Source organism: Bos taurus, chromosome 29, assembly GCF_002263795.3.
Source record: "Bos taurus isolate L1 Dominette 01449 registration number 42190680 breed Hereford chromosome 29, ARS-UCD2.0, whole genome shotgun sequence".
Taxonomy (NCBI): domain Eukaryota; kingdom Metazoa; phylum Chordata; class Mammalia; order Artiodactyla; family Bovidae; genus Bos; species Bos taurus.
This window is the reverse complement of record NC_037356.1, coordinates 35,499,710-35,527,369: the sequence shown is the minus strand read 5'-3', so window position 1 is coordinate 35,527,369 and position 27,660 is coordinate 35,499,710. Positions and strand designations below refer to the sequence as shown.

General features: G+C 47.1%; 1 protein-coding gene and 1 pseudogene across 4 annotated transcripts in view; both read left to right on the top strand.

Annotated features, from left to right (window-relative positions):
* Positions 1–27,660, top strand: part of NTM (neurotrimin) — a 964,639-nt gene that overhangs the window by 13,032 nt on the left and 923,947 nt on the right. The gene's annotated exons all lie outside the window — the stretch shown is intronic.
* Positions 2,316–2,430, top strand: LOC112444975 (uncharacterized; annotated as a pseudogene).

Genomic DNA, 27,660 nt, shown 5'->3' with positions numbered 1-27,660 from the left:
CAGCAAAATCATAGATTCAAGAGTATAGCGGAGTTCTTACTTACATTTTTAGTTCAACTACTCCATAGTGATTTATTCAGACCCTACTGTGTGCTAGCCATAAACAATAAGTCCTAGTTCTCACATTCAGTCAAGAAAAACAATTCAAGACAACATGGTAAGTGTTGGCATGAAAGCAAGTCTTGTTTGCCATTGCCACATCGAGATTTTTCAGGTCAGAGAACTCTTCTAGAAGGAAGAGATGCTAAAGCTGAGACACAAATGTTACTAGATTCAACCAAGTAAGAGCAGATAGAAGTATTACAAGCAAAGGAATCGGCATATGCCAAATCCTAGAAATAGGAGAGTATGCTAGGAATTTAGGAATCCGGTACCAATCTGGCTAGACTGAGTGTGTTGGTGTAGTTTCCTGGGATAAAGCGGGGGTGGAGGCAGCTTGTAGGTAGAAAGACAAGGGGTGCAGTTAGAGAAGTAGTCACAAGTCACACCTTGAGTGGCTTTATGGTTCTTGCTAAAGATTTTATTCTGAGGGAAGAAAGGGTTGTGTGCCAGAGAGCAGCATGATTAAGCTTGCAGTGTTAATTGATAAATAACATTATTTAGGTTACTTAAAAATGTTAAAATGTTACTCCAGTTGCAGTGTGGGAATGAATTAAAAGACTAGAGGACGTGGCAACCAAGCAGGCATGAGTTAACCAGGTGAGACTGACAGAGACAAGGAGATGTGGGTATTCAAGCATCATGGACTTAGAGCAGGGGTCCCCAACCCCCAAGGCCACTGACAGCTACCTGTCCAAGGTCCATGGCTGGTCAGGAACTGGCCACACAGCAGGAGGTGAGTGATGGGAGAGACAGCAAAGCTTCATCTTCAGTTCCCCATTGCTCTCCATAGCTCACATTGCTGCCTGAAATATACTGTCCCCCATCTATGGGAAACTTGTCTTCCACAAAACCAGTGTCAGTGCCAAAAATGTGGGGACTCTGCTGACTTAAAGGATAGGACCTGGAGATGGAGAGAAAAAACAATGATGCACGAGAAAGCAAAATTGGAGAGGACTTCTCATATCTGGGTAAATAGGACACAGGCAGGTTTTAGGGAGGGTGTGACGAAAGCAATTTGGGTCTCGATGGTTTTATTGCTGTACACAGAGCTCTCTGATATGAAGTTAGCTGGATGAATCTGGAACTCTGGAAGATACCTGAGCTTGAACAAAGAGGGTCTTTGACACAGACACAATGGATTACCCAGGAAGGGAGATGATGAGAAATGGGGCAGACATCCAGGATTTAAGGATCAGGAAGGGAAGAGATCTTGGGGAAAAAAATGACAAGTAGGGGCCAGAGCATGAGAGAAAAACCAGGAGAGTGTGATGACATTGAGGTTAGAGGATGTGTGTTTGGGGCAGGCAGGAGCCTTAGCCACCACATCAATATTGCTGAGGATCAACTAAGATCAGACTTAGAGGCAAGAATATCTTCTATTCTCTTGGGAAAACAGTCTTTGGGGGTGGAGACATAGTGTAGGGATCAAGTGGGATAAGAATAAAACATGTGGATGATTATTTAAGTTTTTTTTTTTTTTAAGGGAGATAAAGTTGTGACACCCATGGGAGTTGTAGTTGGAGAGAAGTTTGTTGCTTTTGGAAAACAGATTTGAATGCTGGTGGGCGGGGCTGGTAAAGGGAGGGTGGAGGGGAGATAGGAGGTGGATACCCAGGTGAGGGCCCTGGAGGAAAGTGGGGCTGGGTGGGCAAATCTTGAGCATAGGAAGAAAAATGGGACTTGCAGAGAAGGAAAAAAACAGCATCATTACTATTAAAAGTAAGGAAGGAACCACATATTTGAAAATATCCATGACCTTTGGGTTCAGACAGAAATGACAACCACACAGTGAAAGTGGTTTAAAGAAGATAGAAGTCTATCTCTCTGGCTACAAAACCACCCCTCTGTGTACCTGGCTGGTGCAGTGTTCCCAGCCTCAGGGACACTCAGGGACCCCACCCTTCCCATGGTTTGGATCCAGTGTACAAGGTCTAAGAGGGCAGCATCCTTGTGCCAGGCCATGGGATGGAAGAGGAGAAAGAATAAGGGGCAGAATGCACACACGGACCATCTCCCAAGGATGCTCCCTCCCTTGAGGCCATCACAGAATGTCCTTCCTCACAAGCCCTGGGCCAGAGCTTAGTCACTCGGGCACACTGAGATGCAAGGCAGTGTGGGCAAGGTACCATCCATTCTGGAGGACCACATGCCCAGGCAAACTCATGGGCCTGTGACCATGGAAGAAGGGGAGGGTGAATATTAGGAGCCAATTCATGTCTTATGAAAGGAGGAGTTTAAACATCCCTTGACAAGGACCGGAGGGGCCCCCATACAAGTGCATGATTAAGGCCTTACCACTTACTCTGCGGCAACTAACCATGGGTTTGCAACATCTCTGGTCCTTAGGGAAATGCAAATACCATAATTGATACTACTTAATACCTATGAGGATGGTTTTTAGTTTTTAAAAATGGTGACAATATAGAGAAACTGAATTGGAAACTTGTGCACTGCTGGTGGGAGAAGGCAATGGCACCCCACTCCAGTACTCTTGCCTGGAAAATCCCATGGATGGAGGAGCCGGGTAGGCTGCAGTCCATGGGGTCGCTAAGAGTCTGGCACGACTGAGCGACTTCACTTTCACTTTTCACTTTCATGCGTTGGAGAAGGAAATGGCAACCCACTCCAGTGTTCTTGCCTGGAGAATCTCAGGGATGGGGGAGCCTGGTGGGCTGCCGTCTATGGGGTCGCACAGAGTTGGACACGACTGAAGGGACTTCGCAGCAGCAGGAGCAGCAGTAGCAGCACTGCTGGTGGGAAGGGAAAATGGTCAGTCACCGTGGATAATCAAAAAATCTCGGTTCCTCAAAAAATTAAAAATGGAATTACCATATGATCCAGCAGTTTCACTTCTAGGCGTATATACCCCCAAAATTTGAAAGAAGACACTCAAACAGATATTTGCACGCCAATGTTCACAGCAGCATTATTCACATTAACCAAAAGCGGAAGAAACTCAAGTGCCTTTCCAGGGAGGGATGGATAAGCAACATGTGGTCTGTACATACACTGAGATGTCATCCAGCCTTATGGAAATGAGTGAGTGACATTCTGACACAGGCTACAACATGGGTCCCCAGCCTCTGGGATCTAATGCCTGATGATCTGAGGTGGAGCTGAAATGGAAATAAAGTGCACAATAAATGTAATGCTGTTGAATCAACCCCATACCATGCCCCACCCCAAACTGGTCTGTGGAAAAATTGCTTTTCAACAAACACTTTCTTCCTGGTGCTAAAAAGGTTGGGGACCCCTGGACAACATGGAAAAACCTTGAAGACATTATGCCAAGTGAAATGTCAGACACAAAAGGACAAATATTGTATGATGCAACTTATATAAGGTACTTAGAACAGGAAATTCATAGGCAAAAAGTAGAATTGAAGTTACCAGGAGTGGGAATGGGAGTTTATTATTTCATGGGTACAGAGATTCTGTTAGGAAGATGAGAGATCTGGGGACACAGATGGGGGTTATGATTGTACAACATCATGAAGGTTCTTAATGCCACAGAATCATACACTTGAAAGTGGTTGAAATGGTAAATTTTATGTGTATTTTGCCACAATAAAGACAAATGGAAAAACGAAAGCTGATTAGCAGTCCGTGGTACTGTATGGATGCAGGTAAACTTTGAAACTTAGTGACAGGAAGTTGAAGAAGTTTGCATCTGATAGCTCATATTTTCTCTGAGTGTAATCCATGGTAGGTTTATGTGTGCACACTCGTGAATATAAATTTCCTGTGTATGCCTATAACTGTATAGGCTGGCTATTTTTTCCCCAGAAAACAGAAAAGGACTGAAAATAGTTGTGTGAATAATGATGGAGAGAACTGGCTAGAGAATCAGAGGGATTCCACATAGTATTAATCACGCCTTTCCTCATGGCATTCTTTTTTCTCTGGATTTTAAAATTATTGTTATTATTATTGTTTTTACTGAAGCATTGTTGAAGTACAATATTATATGTTACAGGTGTACAGTATAGTGATTCATAATTTTTAAATGTCATGCTCCATTTATGTTACTGTGAAATGTTAGCTTTGATCCTCTTTTCTCCGAATTTGTAAGATACGATATGATCTACTCTGACCGTCTTTTCCATCTCTTTCCCCATCGTTGAGGAGATACATGACTTTATCCCAAATGCGGTCAAAACTCATCTCCAACTCAGTTCTCACATGAACTCTGTAAGGAATTACAGAGATAGAGTTTTGCGTTTACAGTTTGCAGAGCCTATCCATGTAAAATATATTTCTTGATCTCCACACCAATCAAAAATTTCTTTTCTCATCGCAGTTCCATTGTTAACTCTGCCTTTAGTAACTGAGGGTTTTTGTTTTGTTTTGTTTTTTCCCTAAAGGCTTTATTTACCTCAACTGTAAATGGGATATTTAAACTTTGTTGAAATGTAGTTTTCATGTTTATGTGGATTATCTTCTGAAATTCGTCTCTCCATTCATACTGAAAAAGTAAAGCCAGGGACCCTAGGAGGTTTCTGAACAGTGCACGTGTTCAGAAGGAACATGTGGCTGTTTCTCCCCATGACGGCATGTGCACGCCCCTCCCCTCCCCTCCTCCACCACAGTCTCTCACCACTGGCTTCCATTCTGTTTCTGACCTTCCCTTTGTCTCCAGTGCCAGCTCAGGCTGCCATCATTGCTCACAGGACTACTGTTGCCACTGAACGGGTCTCCTATACCAGTCTGCATCCCTCCATCTTGCCCATTACTGATTATCTTGCTACAAAAACAAATTTAGCCATTTGAGTGCTTTACTGAAAATCTCCATTAACTGCCTGCAGCTCTCAAGATAAAGCCCAAGTTCCTTAACTTGGCACAGGCAGCCCTTCCCCCTCTGCCCAGCCTGGGTCCTTCTCTGTCTCTCAGAGACTTTCTCGTGCTGCCCTCCAGCCCCACTGACCCAGACACTGACCCTGCACACTGACTTGGAAACTGACCCTGGAAACTGACCCTGCACACTGATCTGGGAGCTGACGCCTTTCCACATTGCAGTGACCCTGCAAAGCTCTCAGCCCAGGGATGTCCTTACGGAGAGGTCAACACCGTGAAGCCTGCACACACTTGTGCCAATGTTGAGAGGGGCAGACAGAAGACAGCCAGGAACAGAGTTTAAAAGGCTGGAAAAGAAGAACAAAGGGTTTTTGAGATCTGCTCAGATTCACCAATTCTACCCACAGAGTATCCCTCTTGGCAGTTTCCTTGTTAGGAGTCAGCCTTGTAGCCCAGGCATCTATTATGTCTGGTCCAATCTTGGTCCCTGAATCAGAAAGTCTGGGGCTTTCTGAAAAGGCAGCTACCTGTGTCTGGAGAAGCCCCTCAGATGGGTGAGTCACCCTAAATGTTGAGAACCTCTGACGTCAGGCAGTCGTGCAGCACAGGTGAGGAACTCTGATAGGAAGGAAGGACTCCCCTGGGGCCTGCTGGGGCCTCAGGGGAAGGGTCTCAGTTTCTCTGGAATATTCCCACCTTAGGAAAGAACCTGCAGACAAAGCAGACTTGGCGGTACGAAAGCTATAGTGAGTGAATGAATGTTAGTCACTCAGTTGTGTCTGACTCTTTGCAACCCATGGACTGTAACCCGTCAGGCTCCTCTGTCCATGGGGATTCTCCAGGCAAGAATACTGGAGTGCGTAACCACCACTTCTCTAGGAGATCTTCCTGACCAGGGGATTGGACCCAGGTCTCCTGCATTGCAGGAGGATTCTTTACCATCTGAGCCACCAGGCAAGTCAATAGGAATATGTAAACTAATAAGAATTTCCTTTTGGGTTGCCAGCCTTAGTAGATAAAAATCCAGGACACCCCACTTATTTCCAGATAAGCAATGCCTAACTTTTAATTATGCATAGCACATACTTATATTAAAACTTATTTGCTGTTGATCTGAAATTCACATTGAAGGGGGCATCTTGGTTTTGTGCCATGTTCATCAGACACCTGCCTCTTGTCCATACATCTTAGACCTCAGGAAAATGGCCAGATCAGAATTAAGAGTCTAAAAGGTAAAAGTTTTCTTGGCTTCTCTTCTTTTTAATGGGGAGGTATGTAGTTTGGCAGTGGGGAGAAAAGAGATGGCTTCTCTTTCTGGCTCATTGGATTATATATAAAATCCACATTTGGGAAAGAAAGAGAAATAGAAAAACAGATGGTGGTTCAAAGTGGCCCACGTGCCAGGAAGTCCCTCTTCTCAGTTGAGCAAACTGAGCACCTACTATGGTCCACCCCCCGAACCCACAATCCCACAACAGAACGCGGGGCCAGCTGCAGGGAGACCGAATTCCGTCCCTCGGGGCCCTGCCTCTGGGCAGCTTTTCTGCAGCCACTGGTTTACCTGCCCCAGCTGGCAAGATGCAGCCTCATAGGGTGGGGCTGTGGTGCAGAGACTGGGGGATGAAAGACGGGCTTCCTAACAGGATGTAGCTGAGGGAGCCGTGTGCTGACAGAACAATTTGCTGGTGCCCAGAATATCCGCCCAGCTCCGCAAAGCGGCAGCCAGGGCGTCAGGAGAAATTTCAGGATTTATCATTTGCCGGGGTGTCAGGGTTTCTGGGAGCCGCACGCTTTCCAGCGCACTTTTCCAGACCTGCAGCCTTGACAGGCTGTCCATAGAGGCTTCCAGAGCCTTAGGAATAACATGCAAAACTAGTCCGTTTTTCTCCCTTCCCGATCCACTGGTGTTTATGTAAATGACTGGAAAAGTAGTTTTAGGCTTATTTCTGGAGCTTAAGGGCTTGGTGAGAAGCCTATTATTGAAAAATCAGAAAACTGAAAAGCAACTTCTTAGACAATGAATTAGCAGCTCGTGGAGTATGTGTAAGGCCGAGTGCACCGTAACTGGCTGCCTTGCAAATAGGAACTCCCCCGGGACTCAGTCATCAAACACGTGGCAACAGGATGTCTGTTTCAACACAGCGAGTAATCAAAGGAGATTTGCAGTTAATCCAAATAGCACAGAGAAGTGTCCAAGGGAAGGCCAGGAAGAGGAGACTAGAAGCAAGGTGAGGGGCAGCCCAGAGCTTTTGGACCTGGAATGCCAAGTGCAACTGAGACAGCCTTGGAGGGCTGGAGGGTTGGGGGCTGACCCACTCAGCCCCTGAGACACCAGCCACCCAGAGGGGAGACCGAGGCTTGGCTTGTGTTGATGCAAACGAGAACATGAACCCAGCGCCTGGCTCTTCTGCTTCACCAGCAAGGTAAACTTTGGGAGGAATTGAACTGGCCTTCACTGATTTGCTGGACATTTCTGAGTCCCAGACTGGCTTGAGGGGCAGGGGTCGGGCAGGCGGGGACCACTTGCCATTCAGGAGGTGCCCTTTGGGCGGTGGCTCCACACTGTCTTTCAGGAAACTGTTCCCTTCGCAGGGCCATCACTGTGGTTCTGAGTGTGGTCAGCACCACCTGGGCACTTGCCAGAAATGCTAGTTCTGGAGCCCCACCCCAGACTTCTAGACCAGGGGTCCCCAATCTCCGGGATCTAACGCCTGATGATCCGAGGTGGAGCTGATGTAATAATAATAGAAATGGAGAGCAGAATAAATGTAATGTGCTTTGAATCATCCCCAAACCACCCTCCCCCACCTGGGTCCATGGAAAAATTATCTTACCTTAAACCGGTCCCTGATGCCCAGAGGATTGGGGACCCCTGGTCTAGACCCTCCAAAATGCTGAAGCTAATGAGGCCCAGCTGTTGTGTGGCTTAAGAAGCCCTTCCAGGTGACTCTGATGCTCACTGTTTGAAGTCTGAGAACCAGGGACTACTGTGCTCACGCGGGGGCCGTGGTATGGGCAGGTGAGGCAGGTTTGTCCTTCTTCGGCAGGCTTGTCTTCGAGTGCAGCCCTGGCCAGTTTCAGATCCTGGAGCAATTCTGTGCTCACCATCCCCTGTCCCGGTCCCCTCCTGGGCCTTTGGGGCTGTGGGGAAAAAAATGAAACATCTATCAAACACATCCCAGTCCTCGGTGCCAGTCACCAGTGAATGTTTTATGTGTAATATTTTATTTAATCCTTTTCTACAACTTGTGAGCCGCGTTTTGCAAGATAGGATTTTATCACTGACAAAAATTTTGGCTCCAAAAGGTCAGATCACGGGGTCTGGATGTTTCCGGAGCCTGTGCTCTTTGTACCAAAGCCCCACAGCACCTCTGACACTAGCATCCTCTGCCCGAAGAAGCCCTTGGGTGCCGCCCACACAAAGCGCCTGCCAGCCTGGCAGGGCCCCGCTTGGCCTCCCACCTCCCCCACCCAGCCGGCTCCTTGCCTCATGTTAATTTCCCACCTGAGCACTGAGCACTTTATAAATAGCAAATCTAAAATGAATTTTCTACCAGCGATCATTAGCTCCCTTGACATCCATTAAACATTCTCGCAAGCAGAGTGAAGTGACAAAGGCATTGATTTTTACAGTGTGCTTAATAGGGGAAAGAAAGAAAGGTGTTGACAAGTCCCTTTTTTTTTTTTGGTCCTGATATCACGAGGAATTTGAAATCAGTCAAATGACTTTTATCTGAAAAAAAGAAGGCTAGGATTGGGGGTGGGAGGAGAAACGGGTAGAGGGAAGAGGCTTTCTCAGCTTAGCCCATTGCTGCGTCTGTGACAGGTAAACATGAAGTTAGTTAGCTTGGGCTGGCCACCAAGATGAATATGTCAGATTTAATGCTTCAAAATACAGAGGGTCCTAGCCGGGGAAGGTGTGGGGACTGGTGGTGGGCGGGGGAAGTGAGCAGCAGCAGGGAGACGGAAAATCACCCATCTTCTGCTGAAACTACTGGAAGAATAAATGTATTGATGCAATAGTCAGAGTCAGAGAAGGCTGGCATACGAGGCACGGTAGCTGAAAATTCAACTTTGATTTCAATTTTCATATTTGTCAGCAGTAATTAGATTCACGAAATGTTGTGCCACTGTTCTAAAATACTAATAAGTAGAGGCCTTTGTAGTGTGGTTAATGGAGTCTTTTTTTCCTAGTGGTCTAGAAAAAATTTCATTAAGGCACAAAGTCATACTATATTACAGCGCTTCACCATCATGGACCCTGCTGCTACGGTAACACCATCGGAGACCGGAGCCCTCTGTCTGACCAGAGCGCCTGGCTTGGAAGGAGTCTGGGGCTTCATATGCCTCAGCTGTCCATCATGTTTGACCTGCACGGACCTCCGTGGGTCATGGGGGAAGCCAGCTGGCCAGAGACAAAAAGAGAAGCAAATTCAATAAAGCATCATTGTTGAAAGGATAAGCCTGTGAGAGCAAGTGGAAGAGAGGACACGAGGAGAGGGTGGGCAGGTAGGCACCTGGCCCCAGCTGGGAAGTGTGGCTTCCACCCGGAGAGGAGGTCCACTCTCTGTCCATCTCCAGACTGGACCCCTCTGTGGCTCAACGCTGAAGCCCCATCAGTGCTGAACCCACATACCGCATGTCCCTCTCATCCCAGACCTGCTTCTGCTCGGCACAGGCCAGATTCTCTGGGGACAGGGTTTGCTGAAAAGGTTCAAGGTCTGCGATTTTTGAGTGACTTTTCCCTGGGGTGTCCTAACCTCTCTCTGATGTCCCGGGAAACTCCCTGTAGGCAGGATGTGCCGGGGGTAATTGCACCTGCCTGGGTAAGGGTGTAGTTTCCACATTCTCTAGAGAGTCTGATGGAGCTGGGGGAACTGGGCCACCCCTACTCCATTCGCTCCATCTCAGCACCACTCCCCTGCCGTCATGTTGGCCCACTCAGGTGGCCAGTATCTCTGGGACTGCTCAACAGACACAGCTACAGACGGCAGCCTCTTAGCTGGGCTCTCGGAATCTAGTGAACTCAAGAACTCTGCCGTGATGCTCTCAACTCTCCTCCCCAAAGTCCTGGAGAGAAGCCCAAGCGGTCAGTCCTGAGGCCTCCAAGCAATGAAAGAAAGGAAGAGCAGAGGACATGTGTGGCCTCCTCCACTGGCCCCACACTCCCTCTCAGTTGAAACTGCTTTGCTCAGCCCAGGAGAGGAGTGACTTGAGCTACAGCACCTGAGCCATGGGTGGGTGATGATGGAGGACCGTGTGGACGGAGGGAGCCGACCAGGTGAGCAGGAGCCATTCGTGGTGAAGGTAGGGTACATCCATCTCGTGAATGCCGGGCCCGCAGCTGGTCACCCTGCCTGGATCCCGCTCTCCTGGACCTTCCCTCACCCCCTACCTCCCTGTATGTGAGTCTCTGACTCTATCTCCTTCGCCAGAGCTTGCACACCTCCTTGGACCAGGCCTCCCCCACCCCCCGCAATCCCCTCCCCACTGATCATGCTTTGGCTGCCGCCCCGCATCTCCCCAGCAGCATGCGCCAGATCTTATCCCTGGGCGGCACTTCAGGATGAAAGGAGGAGGGGATATTACATCCCCCAGTGATACCCGTGGCAATTGGGAGAGGCTTTTGTTGTGTCATTTCCTACCTCCTTCAGCCTATTAAGCAAACAAAAGTGCTTGTGGAATGAGAAATGTAAATGGCCCACGCAAGCCGATTAATCCTAGATGTACAATTCCATTAATAAGGCCGCTTTTTAATAGGCGGCTCTGGCAGCGGCGGCGGGCAGGCCAGGAATTGATGTATTCTTTGTAATTGTATTGCAACTAATAGGATGTGAGGAAAACGGTACCAGAGAAGCAGGTCTTTCAATACCACTTTCTAATCAGTCGAAATAATGACTTGCAAGGGAAAGCCTTGAAAAGTAACGACACACAAAATATATAACATCATCCAGGGATGACCCATTCTTCCAAATCCTAGCTTGGGCTTCTTCCTTTCATTTCTTCTCCTGATCTCTCCCTGTCTGCCTCCCTCTTCCACCACAGGTGATCACCTAAACCCAGGCACTGGGCACGTCGAGCTGGGAGACCCACACATCCCCAGGCTCCAGCATTCTGGGATGCAGAGGTGCAGGGCCAGTTGGCTGAGATTGCTTTTGCCAACAATCTGGAAGTCATGGTGGGGAGCGGGAGAGAGGCAGGGTGATGGGAAGGGGAGGGGACTCTAGGAGGGACCCATGCTGGAGCTCACACACTTACCTGAGTGACTCTGGCTCGGTCTCTGCACCTCCCTGGGTCCCCTACCTGCTCCAAAATGCAAGGAATCTGAGTGAGTTTTCAAAGAACGGGCTGGGGGAAGCTGGAACCCTCGTATTCCAGGGATAAGAAGAGCCAGTGGCTGTGCCCAGGACCTGAACACCCATCGCCCAAGGCTCTGCCGGGCTCAGGTGTCTGCACTGGATGTGGCCCCTCCAGAGGTCCTTGCTGTGCATTCTAGTCACAGATAAACTAGTTCATCTCTCCCTCCTTCATGCCCCGATTCAACAAATACTGGCAGGGCGCCACGATGCGCCAGGCGCTGCTGTAGGTTCTGATCAGGCAGCAGTGAGCAAAACAGACTCAACCCCACACCTGCCCTCATGGCATGTGTGGAGTCCGTAAAGCTTGCGTTGAGCCCTCACTGCGGGTCTTATCAGGACGGCGCCTGCTCGCTGGACGAGACCATTCCAGGACAGGAACTGGGGTGCCGGCCCTCTGCTGTGGACACAGTGGAGGAGCCAGGGCCCCCTGCCAGCCCCTCCTGGTCACTGGGTCTCTCTCCTGCCCATTTGTATGCGGGCTCTGACCCTCCCTTGTTCGCAGGCTGGAGAGTAAATATAAAAAGAAAAGGCAAAGCACATTTCAGTTGAAATCCCCAAGGAAACTGATGTGATTGCCGTACAGAAATGCTTCCAATAAGGGCAGAAAGGAATATTGCTTTTATAGCTTTGGGGACATAAAACATTTAGGAAATGTGATTGACTGGCAGGGCCTAATTTATCATTTATCTCGTTCCCTCTGCTCACTGCCTTCTCCCCACTTCACCCGGGCAGACAGAAACAGGCAAACTTTTTCCCCCTTTTTGCTTTCCTTTCTTCTCCTTCTCTCTCGGAGACTTGGATTTATCATCATTCTGTTAAGCGGGAGAACTCCTGTGGCTATTTATAATTAATGCTCAGAAACCTGCCAATCCATTTAATGACACTGGCAGGTCAAGGCCCCCTTATAGCTCTCCATTAATCATCATTAGAACAGCTCTGAGTTTTTACATTCTTTTTAAATGTTAATTCACCTCTGTAATGCTCCTTTTAGTTAAAACTGTAAAGAGGCAAGTGGCTGGTGGCTCCGTGCTGCCTGCCGGGGGAAAGGCATGGTGGAGTTGATAAAGCCCGCCTGGCTTCTTCTGTTCTTTGTCCTCCACCCCCTATCCTCGGCACCAGATATCAACCCCATTTGTTCTTTGCGTGCCTACATTTATCTGTAGCAAAAGTGCCTAGTGACTTAAAGTTCTGGGCCAATCAACACACTCTGATGTCTTTGGACTCTGGGGGCAACAGCTCTCAGGGCAACAGCCTCTGAGGAGCTGCTAAGCCAGGGTCCTGACATGGTTTGGTGGTTCTTAAAGATAACAGGGCATCAAGGACTCCAGAGGTAAGTGGGGCTGAGAACTGCCCACATGGCTTTTCCAACACTCGCAAACAGGCAGCACACGAGCTGTTAAAAGGGGTCAGGGCACATGAATTCTCTACTTGCCACTCGTCTCCCTTTGGCCACTAATGGGTTCTGAGATGTTTTGTGGGCAAAACATTTCATCTTCTCCCTCATGTACAAAATGGGGCCCACGTCTGTCCTGCCTAACAGATAAGGTTAAATCCGTAAGGAAGAATTAGAGTTGAAATTATACTCAGCTTTGAAAACTGCTATATTGATGCACAGCATCAGGTTTCACCCTTCCCCACCTCTCCTGCCCTCTTAGCCTGCGTCATTAATACCCAAGTGTCTGTGCTCTCAAACTTCTGTTGTTGTTCAGGCACTAATTCGTGTCTGACTATTTGTGAACTCACGGACTGCAGCACGCCAGGCTCCTCTGTCCTTCACGGATTTTACTCAGACTCATGTTCACTGAGTCAGTGATGCTATCGAAACCAGCTCATCCTCTGCTGCCCCCTTCTCCTTTGGCCTTCAATCTTTCCCAGCATCAGGGTCTTTTCCAGTGAGTTGGCGCTTCACATCAGGTGGCCAAAGGTTTAGAACTTCGGCTTCAGCATCAGTCCTTCCAATGAGTATTCAGGGTTGATTTCCTTGAAGATTGACTGGTTTAATCTCCTCACAGTCCTCCATAGCTGTTGCTTTATATCATCTTTCTCAAGTCAGAAAAGTATATTTTGAATCAGCAATATCTACGTAGCAAAAAGAATGTTAAATCTGGGAGGGGGACCTCTATTGGATTGGCCAAAAATTTTGTTTAGGTTTCTCCTTAAAAATGCTACAGAAAAAACAGAACAAACTTTTTGGCCAACCCAATAGATCTGAATATCTGTTACTTATTAACTGTGCAGCTCTGAGCACTTGCCTCATCTTTGTGAGCCTCTTGTCTCTTACTGTTGGGCTTGATGTTTATAAGGCCCTTTGACCTAGTAAAGCCTATGATTTTCTTGCCTGTCCCAAAGGGCCAGGGCAGTGACTCAACCTAGCAGTGACAAAAGGGTCCCTTTGACCATCTGAGCTCTTAGATGTTCCTTGTCTTGTCAAGCAACATGGCCTAGAATTTAGAACTCTAACAAAAGCAAGCAGAAATTGATATGGAGAGTAGACAATGCATTCTTAGGAGAGAAATGTACGTTAATTCACCTTTGACTCTGATTTCTCTTGATTCCACTCACCTTTGTGCAAGCCATTTGGAACTATGAACTAGACCTTATTTTCAGTGTTGGTCATTCAGTCGCATCCGACTCTTTGGGACTCCATGGACCATAGCCTGCCAGGGATGGTCTGTCCCAGGCAAGAATACGGGAGTAGGTAGCCATTCCATTCTTCAGGGTATCTTCCTGACCCAAGGATCAAACCCGGGTCTTCTGAACTGAAGCTCAAAGAGGTAGGGTTCAAGGTTCATGTAGTTCGTCCTGTCCAGGGTCACAGGTCAAACTCAGACCTCTTGCATTTAAGTCCAGGTTCTCTCTGTTTTTGTTTTGGTATGACTTCATCTTGTTCCCACCCCCCCTCCACAATCTTGATGAATGATAATGAGGTGATACACCTTGGATGAAATAGACATCATCCGGCAGCTGCTCCTGTTGTGACTGAATTCTAACTAGCAACCTTTAATTTGGGCTAAAAACTTCCATTCCTGAGTTACTTCCCCAGTGTGTTTACATTCATATGGGCCTTACTATGTGGAAGTGAGATTCCTGGGGTCTTTGACAGAGAAGCCCACCATGTTCAGTCTTCCTCCCTGCGTGGTCCCAGGACCCATCCTTATGGTCGTCCCATGGAGAGGCCTCCTCATCCTCATCCCATGGAGAGGCCGCCATGCCTCTCCACCCCTCCTCCGTAAGCATCACTGACACTCCAAGCAGACACTGGCCCCCAAGCTGGGCTTTGGCCATCTGTTCTGCCCATCACTTGAGAATGCAATAAGACCGGCTTGACAATCGTGCCAACACAAAGGGCAGAGAGGGCTGCACAGCAAAAAGCTCTGTCACTTTCCTTCCTCCAAAGGTTGCGTCAGGAATATCTGGGCCCAAAAGAACTCTAGCAGCCAGTAGAGCGCTGTGTCGTGTGCCTCCTTCTCAAGTCACTCCTTGGCTTTGTTAATGGGCTTGTGTCAGTTCCCACTTGGTACAAGTTAATCATAGTAAGGAGTTATGATAACGCAGCGCTGTCCCATTTGAAAAAAGCTTTCACACATCTGCTGTCTCTTTAAACTGTCATGGTTGCAGTTGGATGTTAGAACTAAAGGCCTTAGAAAATATTTACCCTAACTTTCTTAGCTGATTATTATTAACGTATTTAGCTTAAGTAATGCATCCTTGTTAAATATAATTTGGACACCATACAAAAGTAGCTTTAAGAAGATTTAAAGTCACTCATGCACAATTACATTTAATGTATTTTCTTCCATTTCCCCCTTATTCTCTGCCATAGTTTTTATTATGCAGTTGTAATCATATCATTTATATCTCATTTTTTCTTTTAAGAACAGATCAGAAGCAATTTTCCATGTCGTTACGTAGTATTAGTGAACATAATTTTAATTGGTTTCATTGCGTTCCATCAAGGAGATGTACAGTACCATTACCCTCTGTGTGGACATTTATGTTGTTCTAATTGGGGGCTGTTATAAATAATGTTTCAGTGAAGATCTCCATGCATCCAGCCTTAATCCAATTTTAGGGTTCTTTCCTTAGAGCAGGTCACTAGAGATCCTGTTGCCACCAGTTCGCTTACTTCTCCCAGGGAAGTGAGGCAGGGAGAGATGAAATGACTCCCGATCCCATGGACCATCAGAAGAGCATCACTCAGGCCCAAGGTCAGGTCTTTGGCCTCCTGGTTTCTCATTTCTTTCAAGCCATGGTGGTCTTTAGAATTGTTAAATAAAAGGACTTGAAAATGTATTGGGTGCCCACATAAAAATAATTTTAGTATCCAGTGGTTGAGGGAAAAAAAAAAAAAACACAATAAGAGCTACCATGAATTCTGCAGCACTGTGATCAATGTGTATGAAATCAAATGGAGCAGCATCCCTATATACTTAGAAATAACAGAAGCCATATATGCTGAGAAATATCTATCCCATCTGCTGACACTGCTTGATGTAGGCATCGATTCTGAACCTATTTTAAAACTCTTGTCCCCTCTTCACACTGCAGCCCAAGCTAGGTCCCCTGTCTTCTGCCAGGATATTAATTCCAAGGTGAATGAATCCAAGATATTCATCCCATGTCATAGGATCCGTGCGAGCCAGGATTCCTTCCCTCTGGACCTTCCTGTCCTCTTTACTTCAAGGGTAGCCAAGTGGTAGAAGAGAGACAGAGAGGTTATTATGAATATTGAGAGTTGGAATAGACCTGCCACAAGTTTATGTAAAGACTTCAAGGCTTTACAGCCTGAAAGAATAGCCTCCAATAAGCACAACAGCACCCTAGACACCAGGTATGCATTATTTTATACAAGTTGACAATGTTTCTGTGAAGAGGGTGCTCCATGTATCATGATTGTTACAGGTGGGAAAGCTGTAGAGGACAGCAGTAGTTCAGGGTATCCAGAAACTTGAGATCCAGTGGGGATTTAAGCCTTGGAAACATAGCCTCTTACCTGTGCACACACAGCCTCCTTCACCCCTGACCCCAACATGGAGAAGTATGATGAGGCAGGTCATTGTCCTTATGTGGTCAACTCTTGTTCTCATCCTTACCACCCACTCAGAAGCCAGTGAAGGGCTTAAGGGAGACTGTGACTGTTGGGACTGGCCCTCCTCTTCACCCACCAGCTTCCCAGAATCATGGAGTCAACACTTCCTCCTATGGATGGGGAAGGGTGGGTGTCCAGGCAGCAGCCTTCTTTGACCTAGGCTCTGTGTACTCCATGACTAGGAACATCATAATAGGTGATCATGATTATGGCATTCGATTCAGATCAGATCAGTCGCTCAGTTGTGTCTGACTCTTTGCGACCCCATGAATCACAGCATGCCAGGCCTCCCTGTCCATCACTAACTCCCGGAGTTCACTCAGACTCACGTCCATCGAGTCAGTGATGCCATCCACCCATCTCATCCTCTGTCGTCCCCTTCTCCTCTTGCCCCCAATCCCTCCCAGCATCAGAGTCTTTTCCAATGAGTCAACTCTTTGCATGAGATGACCAAAGTACTGGAGTTTCAGCTTTAGCATCATTCCTTCCAAAGAAATCCCAGGGCTGATCTCCTTCAGAATGGACTGGTTGGATCTCCTTGCAGTCCAAGGGACTCTCAAGAGTCTTCTCCAACACCACAGTTCAATTGGACCACACAAAATTGCCAGCATTTCACCATTCTGATGTTCACTAGCATCATTTTCATAAGGCTGGTCTTAGTGTATGTCTGGGCCTGATGGCCTTAGCACAGCTCAGTGCTGGCTGGTAGAATACTGCCGTGAGTGGGAGAGGGTGGGCATATGGCACTGTGCCCACCACCCCCCCACAGCTGGCACAGAGGAGTTGCAAAGGGACCTTGCACACCTAGAGTGCTGTAGGGCCTGTGCCACCTGTCCCTTCTCTCCAGTCTCTCTTCATGCACCCTTGTGTGAACCAGCTCTCCTGAGAGGTTGCCATTTGGGTTCTGCTCTTACCAGCTTTCATGAGAATGCGTAATAGAGTTCTGATCTCCTTTTGGCTGAAGACTGTGCTCCTTTTCTGAGCTTAAAGCACCAGGGGAGAGCCACCCAGAAACATGATCTTTATCCCTGGATGGCGTCTTGATCTAGTTTCCTCCAGCATCGCCCCAAGCCCAGGGTTTAGAAATATAGGGGCCTTGGTTTGAATCTTGCTTCTACCACCTGTTATGTGACCTTGGGCAGTTTTTTTCTTCTCTCTCAGTTTGGGTTTCATCAACTACAATCAATACTGATGATTAAGTTCTGGAATTTATGTAGAATTTTTCCACGCATCATGGCCGTGGGACACATTTTGCTCCCATTTCTTTCTGAATCTGGTGACCTGGGAGGATGCCAGGGAAGGCAGCTTGACTTCATCTTTTCACAGAAAAACTCCATGTGCTGAACCAAAAGTTGGCCCCAAGGTTCCAACAAGGGCAGGTACGCGTGTGTGGACAGTGGACCACAGTGTTTGAAATAAGTCACATTGTAGAAAATCTAGGACGTGTGTTCCTTGTTATTTATTCTCTCTCCCTTGAGCTTGGAGGAAAACCAGTTTTCTGCTTCCTCTCTCTGGGCCTCAGCTTTTAAGTTTCTGGAGTCTGATACTGCACCCCCTTAATAAACAACCCCCTTTCCCACATGGAGATAGAGAAACATAAAAAGAGTGAGTCAGATGGAGCGCAGAGACAGAAAGAGACAGAAAAAGACAGGGCAAGTGGCATGGAGAGAGAAAACAGGTAGATGTTAAAACACTATGTCCCCAAAGCCAACAATATTTATGATCAGAAAAGCCTCTAATTAAGAAAAATGAATTCCTCTAGGTCTTATAAAGCATCCCCAGTAAACTCCCAGGGCACTTAGGTTTACCTGTTCCCAAAGAAGGTCTAATTCCATAAAGATCTGTAGCATTTCAGAAAGTGTGTTTGCCACACTCTTTTGCTCAGGAAAGTACATTAGGATGCCTCTTTCAACTGTTTCTTTCCGTGAAAACATGGGTTTTTAAAGCAACAAGTGTTCAAAACTCTGAGGTTCTCTGTGCTGGCTGTTATTTGACCTCATTAGATCAGCCATAATCCTTTAGTCTAAGTTATAAAGATGTTATTATAAAGATGAAGTGATATGTGACCATGCTTGATATATAGCAGGCACTCAGCAAATGGAGACGCTGTATTTAAATTTCTGATATTTAGACGTGTCCATCGTGGCTACTTCTTTCTCTACCTTCCATCACGGGCCCTTCATGCTCTTCAGTGTCCCTCTTCTTTCTGAGGACATTGGGTATTTGGACAAGATGTGCTAATTGGGGCAATTAGAAGTGGTAAACTGAAAGAATTCCCTTCAGATATATTTTATCAAGAAAATATCCTTAACCCATAATTATCTCATCATTGTAGGAGTCAGGCCATTGGATTTTTACATTTTTTATTTAAACTTGGTCCCATCTTCTTCACTTCCTTCAGTGATATGCATTGTCGGCATGACATGTGTTAGTTTTAATTGCCATTTAAAATTTCTTCAAAAAATGATACTTTCAATCACACATTGATTTTGCGTTGGGATGCAAATCATGTATTCAGAAATGCATACAGACAGAACAGCAGGGTGTAAATTTGATAATAGGCAAGTCCTATCTGTCTTTGGAAGAATGACCACAACAATTAAAGGCTTTATAGGATCTAATACAGAAAGGATGCCCACAGCTGATAATTTTGTTGTTGAAATATATAAAAACTTAAAGGCCAAGGGAATTGCTAAGTCCTTTGCAATAGAATAAAACTTCGCATCTGTAGAGGCTGATATGACCAGCTGAAAGTGCTTGACTTTTCTTATCTTATTAGTACTTAAGTTAATTGTGTGTCCCAGAAGAGATTGCATCTACCATCTGATGTACCCAAAATGGAATTCATTATCCTACCATCTTGCAGGCCACAGAGGCTATTCCTCCTACAGTTTCTCTGACTCACTTACTGGCACCCTTCTTAACATATTCCTTAAACGGAACCACTAAGAATTATCCTTGTTCCTCCTTTTTCTTCACCTCTAACATTAAATCCGTCTACTTGTCTTGTTGGTTCTTCCTGCAAAATAAATCTCCCATCCATTTTCGCTCCCTTCACTCTAGCGCCTTCACCCGAGAGATCATGACATCCTGCCTGGACTGTTGACATCCTGCCTGGACTGTTGCAGTAGTCAGTTCTGCTGCTGCCACACCATCCAGCCATCCTTTACATCATGAGTCGGACAGTCCACTCTCCAAACAGCAGCCTAAATAATGCTTTCCAGAAGAGATGAGGCTTTGTCACTCCCCCTTGATGCTAAGAAGAAAGTCCACACTCCTCCCTGCAGGCTCTGACGTCGAGGACCCTAGAGGACCCTCCGCCACCTCTTAGAGGCTCTTCTGTATCATCTTCCTCAGAGACTTTGCTCCAGAATTTCGATCTGTCCTCTGCCCTCTGTCTCTCAGACTTGTCTGACATCAGGGACTGTTCTTCCAGGCTTTCTGCCTGGAGCTTTCCCCCTCCAGACTTGCCCAGGGAGGGCTGATTTCAGAAATTCCATCTCAGAGAGGTCGTTTGCACCCAGCCTCTTTCCATGTGATCCAGCCTTTCCTGGTGCGCATTCTCCACCCATCACACAGGCCCCTACCACTCCTGAGGCTAGCTCGTTAATTTGTTTACTTGTGTGTCACTTATTTCCTCCCACTAAGATGTTAGTTCAAGAGAGAAAGGGTTACATATTGCAGATTCACTTCTTTGTATAGCAGAAACTAACATGCACATGCACAAAGTCAGTCCTCATCAGATTTTCTCCAAACTGCTCACTTTGCAAACTGAATGATAATTGAATATTAAAGAATATTTTAAAGAGGAAAAAAATAAGGGAATTGTCCCCTTCCTTATTTGATCATGAAGACTTAAGGTAGCATTTAGTAAGTAGCAGATGATCACTCAATAATGTTAGAATTTGGGAAGGAACAGATAGTCCACCTTCTTTTTTTTTTTTTTTTTTAACAAACTGAGCAGTTTGTTAAACCCCACTAACTATGTGTGCTTACTGTACAGTGGCCATGCAGAAATCCTTATCTCTCTGGGATATTTGGAGAGTTAAAATAAAATAACTTATGCAAACAAATATTTTGCCAATTGGGAAAACTTATCATGTCACTCTTTGAGAATCAGATGAGGGCTCTTGACCAGCCACAGGGTGCTGGCTACAGGTGTGAATTCTACTCCGCACATAACACCTCCAAAAACCTCACTTCTCCCCCACGCAAACTTGATTGGTTACCTTGATCCACACTGAGTCAGTCTGCAGGTTGATTACAACAGTTTGGAAAGTTAAGATGCCTACTCTTTACAGTTAATGGCTAGGACACCATTTTATGTTTTAAGTATGAAGGCCCCCATCTGTTGCCAATTCCAGGCACTGGTTCACTCCTAGGAGGCCCCCTCCATTTTCTGTTTCTATCAATGGCCTGAGGGTTTCCAGAGGATAGTTATAAGACAGGGTTTAAGAAAACAAAAAGCAAGGCCCTCAGGAGAAGTCCTTAGTGACTCAGTGTCTGTCTTGGGATTCAGTGTGTTTTCATCCCAAGGAGAGATGATGTAGCCAGAAAAGAATGTCACAAAGGGAACCTCACATCCTCGCTGTCAGCCCGTCTTGACACGAGGGCTGCATTCGCTGCCCTGGAGGCAGCACCAGTTGTGAAATAGCTTATTGCAGTTCCCAGTCTGCACACCCAGAGAACCCAGTGACTGAGTTCAGAAAGGCAGGTTGTAAAAGTTACGAGGGAAACATACACTGGGCCCAGTGGAGACTCTGAGAGCACCCAGGGAGGAGCCTGGGAAGAAGAAAGGTCCGACAGGTGGAAGCTGCCAAAATGAAGCTCTGGGCCTCTCCTCTCTTCTGGGCTCAGGACTTGTCACCCTTCCTTCCGTAATGCAAAGACTCTGAGATGGTCCCTGGTGGACTGCATGTTGAGAGGAAGGAGCCATGTGGTCTGGAACGCTTCTGGGATGTCACAGGCGGGGACTTTCTGGCCCCGCTGCCCCATCCCCTGACTCCTGGGCAGGAGAGAAGGCCATGGCGATGAGGGCTGGACCCGCCCCTTTCTCTAAGCAAATATGCCAGTAGCATTTGGGTTAATGAACTGTGCCTTTTAATAAATGGTTCTTATCTCGCCAGAGTGGTGCTAAATTGTCAGGATTTTAAATTAACTTAATAGTTTCGGGGATGGTACTTATTCACTGGTTACTTGGAAAGTGAACGTGGCCCCCAGCCTGGGCCTCTTATTGAATTATGCAACAGTTAGTTACTTCATTTGGGTTTAAGGGGAAATGTTTAGGATTAATGTGCAATGCCTCAATGCCCCCCTTAATGGGCATTTCCAGGCCTCCCCTAAACTAAAAGCCTGCTATTCATCATCGGGTCACTCTGTGTTCTTCAAGTGTCTTGCACAGGAGTGGCCAACAGCCTGTTGGAAACACCCTCCCTGATGAAAGGGAGACAAAATGCCCATCTTCTCTTCCTTTTGTTCATTTGTGCAAAATGTTTACCGAGAGGGGCAAACCCCTATCCTGCCTGTAGGAAGATTATCATCTACGTTCAAAAGCTATAAATATATAAGACAGGGAAGTTATGAAATTCTAGAACTTCTGAAGGGAAAGGAAAAGTTAATTCTGCCCTGGGGAGAGGAAGAATTGAGGTAAAGCTTAAGATCCCCTGGAGAAGGAAAATGGCAACCCACTCCAGTACTCTTGCCTGGAGAATCCCATGGAGGGAGGAGTCTGGTAGGCTACAGTCCATGGGGTTGCAAAGAGTCAGACACGACTGAGCAACTTCACTTTCACTTTCACTTTCTAGGAGGTAACATCTGAGCAGAGCCTTGACAAATGCATAATATTTATATGCATGGAGTTGTGAAGAGCCATCCACGTAAATTCTTAATCCCATGCTTCTCTAGTTTACAATGATCAGCTTGTGGGTAAAAAGAATTGCCACTTTTTGAGCATTTACTATGAGCCTGATAAGTTCTTCGTGAGAAGCTTATGAGAGATAAAGTAGCATCCTGAGAATTCCCTGGGGGTCCAGTGGTTAGGGCTCCATGCTCTCACTACTGAGGGCCTGGGTTCAATTCCTGGTTGGGGAACTAAGATCCTGTAAGCCACGTGGTATGGCCAGAAAATACATAAATTAAAAAAAAAAAGATACAGTGGCATCGCTTCCATTTTACAGAGGAGAAAACAGGCTCAGAGACGGTAAATAATTTGTGCAAAGCCACACAGCCTTTGGCACACAAAAATTCTAACCAAAGCCCAAGTGGGTTGGTAAAACTTAATATTTTTTTTTATTTTAAACTTTTCATTTTGTATTGGAATATAGCTGATTTACCATGCTGTGATAGTTTCAGGTAGACAGCAAAGGGACTCAGCCATACATATATATGTATCCATTCTCCCCCAACCTCCTCTCCCATTCTGGCTGCCGCATAACATTGAACAGAGTTCCCTGATTATAAGTAGGTCCTTGTTGGTCGTCCATTGACCATCCCACACTCCCTAACTATCCCTTCCCCCCATTCTTCCCCCTAGCAACCATAAGTTTGTTCTCTAAGTCTGTGAGTCTCTTTCCTGGTAACATTGCTTTGGAAGCAATTCCTTTATATCAAAATTTACTTCAGTGGGTTCATTCTCACCACAAAGCAGATTCATCCATCAGTGCATCAGAAATTGTGTTGGGAAAAAAAGAAATGACTTTGCAAGCAGTGAGCAGGTGCCAACTCTGTGCAAAGCTTGATGCCCAGTGTGTTCTGAAACAAGCAGAGATGAGGACAAGCAGAGGAGGTGCACCGTCCCTTCCAACCAGAGACATGTGATCCAGGGCCAGAATCACCGATGGCGGTGGTGAGCAAGTGTAAGGAAGGTGACGGTCAGATGCTAAGTGCAGGGCAGAAGGCAGAAAGGCCGGGCAGTATTAGCATCAAGCGCCTCTTAGAAGCAGGAGGATGAAGATGGCAATAGGGATGGAAAGACTGGCGCTTCCCCGTCTGCCTTGTGAGCCCTCATTCAAGCCCTGGTCCAAGCCCCTCCAGGACCATGTCCATGGCCCCCGGTGGGGTGCAGCAAGCAGAGTTGGACAGACACAGTTGCGGCGGCGGGGGGGGGCTCCTTCTACCGTCGGGGCACAGGTCCCCCAGCAGCTGCCGGACCTGACCAGCTAGGAACTTCAGTGTCTCTGCCCTGGGGCAAGGACTCTGCTGTGACTCGGAAGAAGCAGAAAACAAACCCCGGCCCTTTCAGCTCCTTGGCGGTCCCCGGGAGAGGCACAAGGGGGCCTGCTGAGTGGAGTGACCTTGAGAAGGTCGGGCGGGTGTCTGAAGTGGAACAGCAGCGCTGGGGCAGGGGGAGCCACACAGCCATCAAGGAGAGGCTGCCTATAAAGGATCCCTTCTCCCTTTCTTCTGGCGCAGACACAGCCCCGACTTCATTCTGCATTCATAAAGCTTCCCTTGGAAGCGCCTTTAAGTACTGCTGAGGGCGGCTTGGAGAAGCATGTTGGAGGGTCAAACACACATCTCCTTGGGCTTTCTTTCATCTGCCTCAAAAACAAAAATCTCTCCTTTTTTAATCGCCTCCTCCTGTAAAAAGGGCTAATCTTTTTGTTGGCAGCAGCCTCCCGTGGCCTAGAATCTTAGCAATTAATACACCATGGCTGGGAAGAGAAGGCAGGGACTCTGGTCTACGAGGAAGACGGAAGCAGGTCAGAAAGGGAAGCTGCAGGATGTGGGGGAGGTGGCTGGGTCCCAAGAGGATGGAAGCCTGCAAGGTGCTGCCTGAGCAGGTCTGGCCTCAGAGAAAGGTGCTTTTCAGGTGCAAATTTGATCCTATGGCCAGTCACTTCAGTCTGTTCAACTCTTTTGCGACCTCTGGACTGTAACCCTCCAGGCTCCTCTGTCTATGGGATTCTCCGGGCAAGAATACTAGGTAGCCATGACTTCCTCTAGGGGATTTTCCCAATCCAGGGATCGAACTCAGGTCTTCTGCATTGCAGGCGAAGTCTTTACCACTGAGCCACCAGGGAAGCCCCTGAGGCCAACAGATCAATCCAAATTGGCACCTGCATGGAGGGACTAGGAATGAGAAGGGTTTTCATCTGACTGTGTTCTTAGGCCCCCTTCTTCCTCCTGTGACCCTTCCCCTGATCCCCAATAGAAACCTCTTCTTTGTAATCATTTTGTCTTTAACTGAGGCACTCACCCTTAATCTCTGTCATAAACAGATTCATTTTCTTCCCAATTTCTGATTATGGTCTGTTGCTTTAGAGTTATATTTCTAAGAAAAATGTGTGCTCCCACCTGGCTTAAAAACCTTCAGTGGCACCCAGTTTCTCCCATGGTAAAAGTCTGTACACCACAGCATGGTTTAAGGTCCTTGTGCCCTGAGTTTTATAAATTCCCATCCTCCTGGGCCACCAGGTCCCTACCCAGCCACCTTGCACTTCCACCCACTTGGACGTGGTATGATGTGACTTTGCCTCCGGAGTTAGTCCACCCTCCAGTCTTCTCCCCTATTTTCCCCACTTGGCAAATCTCACCTTGTCCTTTAAAACTCTCCTAAAAATCACTGCCTCTGAGAAGCCTTTGCGAGCTCATCAGGGGGTTTTTATCATTTTCTCTGCGATGCTTGCAGGGCGTCTAGGTGCGCCACTAATAATGTGCTTGTTGTATTTCGTCTTAATGATTTGTCTATGTGGACATTTTTTACCTCCATGAGATTTTCAAAAGCGTGGAGTGTGCGTGATCCATCTTTCTCGCACAATGCCTGGGACCTAGTTGACACTGAACACATGTCTATGCTAAAGATTGCCAAGATTCGAGGATAAAAGATTAATATAATAACCTAGCCTCCAAAATCCAAAGATAGGAGAGGAAAGAGGAAGAAAAGTTTTTGGGTTCGAGTGATTTTGTTCCATAAGGAACATTTGAGCATGAGGGACCTGCCGGATGATAGAGAGGGGTGTGTGTTGCGCATGCGCATATGAGCTGATGAAGCCAATTAACAATGAGGGGACTGCAGTTAGCAGCTACGGGGTTCCTAAGTCAAGAGCAAAGGATGCTTTTCTTGCAGACTTGCAGGAGGGACCCCCAGAGGCCCCCACATCTTGGTTGCAGGTGGGGACCTCTCCGCCCACCGCGCCAGATTCGCAGAGCACAGACAGCATTTTGGGCAAATCAGAGCACATGGCTGTCACTTTTTTATTCTTCCCCAATTATGTGCTTGGAACAGAGCCCTGAGGACAGTTTGATGCAGCAAAGGGAACAAAACCATAAGCAGCATTTGTCTTACTTCTTGAAAGGAGCTGTTATAAACCCCCTGCGTGGCTAGATCTGAAAGCGTAGCTCCTCCTCTCTGTCCTTAGGCCTGGGGACCCCTGGACCCAGAGCTCCTGAGAGCCCTGCCCCTCTGCCTGGGGAGTACAAGTTGGGCTGGCTCAGAGCATAACTCAGTGTCACTGCAATTCTGAGGGCACGTTGCCCTTCAGTATATTGGGCCTAAAAGTTATGTCCCTACGTCTTCCTTCCTGTCCTGTGTTAGCCTGGGAACTCCTGCCAAAGGGATGTGAGAGGTGAGGAAGCAAAGGCAGCATCTGCTGTGACCTTGTGAGCCTGTGGATGCTAATCATGGATAATGACGACTTGGCCTCTGGGACCTAGGAAACCTGTCACTGGGGGGGCAGGGCACCTTCCAAGTGTTTCAGTCTTCTGGAAATAATGCCTTGTGGAAGGAAGGAGGGACAGAAACAGGGAGGGAGGGAGTGAAGGATGGAGGGAAGGAGGAAGGGAGGGGGAGGGAGGGAGGCAGGAAAGAAAGAAAAGAAGAAAAGCAAGTAGACCAAACAGTTCCTTTGTCTGTGAACTTTCAACCTAAAACATTCAGTTAAGACCGGAATATTCACCTCTGTAACCTTTGCCTCCTTGGCTTCCGGATAATCATTGGAATGCCCTCCCCTCCCCACTGCATCAAGTTAGTCATTCGCATACTTTGCAGGAGAGTTTTATTAATTCCTGAGTAATTGATAGTAATGAATTTGTTCTCCAAGTGCTGTGGTTTATTGATGACACTTGGGTCTGATTTGCTCTCTGTGCTTATAAGAACAGGATCTGTGATTGGCTTGTTGAGTTAATAAAATCTACAAAGTGGTTTCACAGAAGAATATGCACTCGAATGTAGTTCTTGGCAAAAGCAGCCGCGTCTTTAGGGGGAGTGTGTGTATGTTTCTGAATCATCACTAATTACCAGAAAGGGAAAATGCCTGCTTTCTACTGGTTTGTTTAGATGGTAAACACAGGACAGAACTGTTTGGTGCTGAGCGGGGCTTTAGATTCGGAGCTGAGCTTTGGTCAGAGAGTGTTTCGGATGTAATGAGACCTTGTGGTGGACTGGGGTGAAAGTGACACGGAATCCTGGTTTTGTGAGGTTGCTGTGAGTCTCTGCTCACCTCCGGACCCCGCCTCCTCCATGTGTCCATCTGATAGATGAGGGCAGATTCTCCCAGGGAAGGTTGCAGGTACCAGGGGTGGATTGAGGCAGCCACCTCGGAGAAGCCACTGCTGGCAAATAATACTGTTATGAATGTTAGGGAAGCAATTAAAATGAACTCATCATTCCCCAAAATATTTATGTATTGAAAGTAATTCTAACTGATTGCCTTTAAGTAGCATTTTCTTCTGTTTTGCGCGATAACCACTGGGAGTGTGTTTTCCTTTGATTTCGGGATTCAGTCCTCAAGTGTGTGGAGATGAGCAGGGGACCTAATCGGTGATGTGGCTGGATATCCAACCCTGACATCACCCAAGCTGCTCCCCTGTCCCTCCTAGAGCTTCGGGAAGAACCTGGCCCTGAAGGGACACTTTTTGTCTCCCTCACCGAGGGAGGAAAGAAAGAGTCAGTTCAATAAGTAAGTCTTAGTTGCTCAGTCATTTCTGACTCTATGCAACCCCATGGACTGTAGTCCTTCGGGCTCCTCTGTCCATGGGACTTCCCAGGCAAGAGTACTGGAGTAGGTTACATGCCGTCCTCCAGGGGCTCTCTCCAACCCAGGGATCAAGCCCGGATTTCCTGCATCTCCTGCATTGCAGGCAGACTCTACTGCTGAGTCACCAGGGAAGCCCGGTCAGTTCAATGCTGCCTCCTTAATGCCACTGCCTGAGACAGACGGTGGCTGGAATCAACTAAGGCAAACACACCAACGGCTGGGTTGCCCCACGCCTCTGAAGGATTTTATTAAGAATCATAGTGTTTGTGCCCAGATGATGGAGGAAAACCTGTGACAAACCCCGCTCAGGCAGGTGGGGGACCCCGTTTCTCAGCCTGGT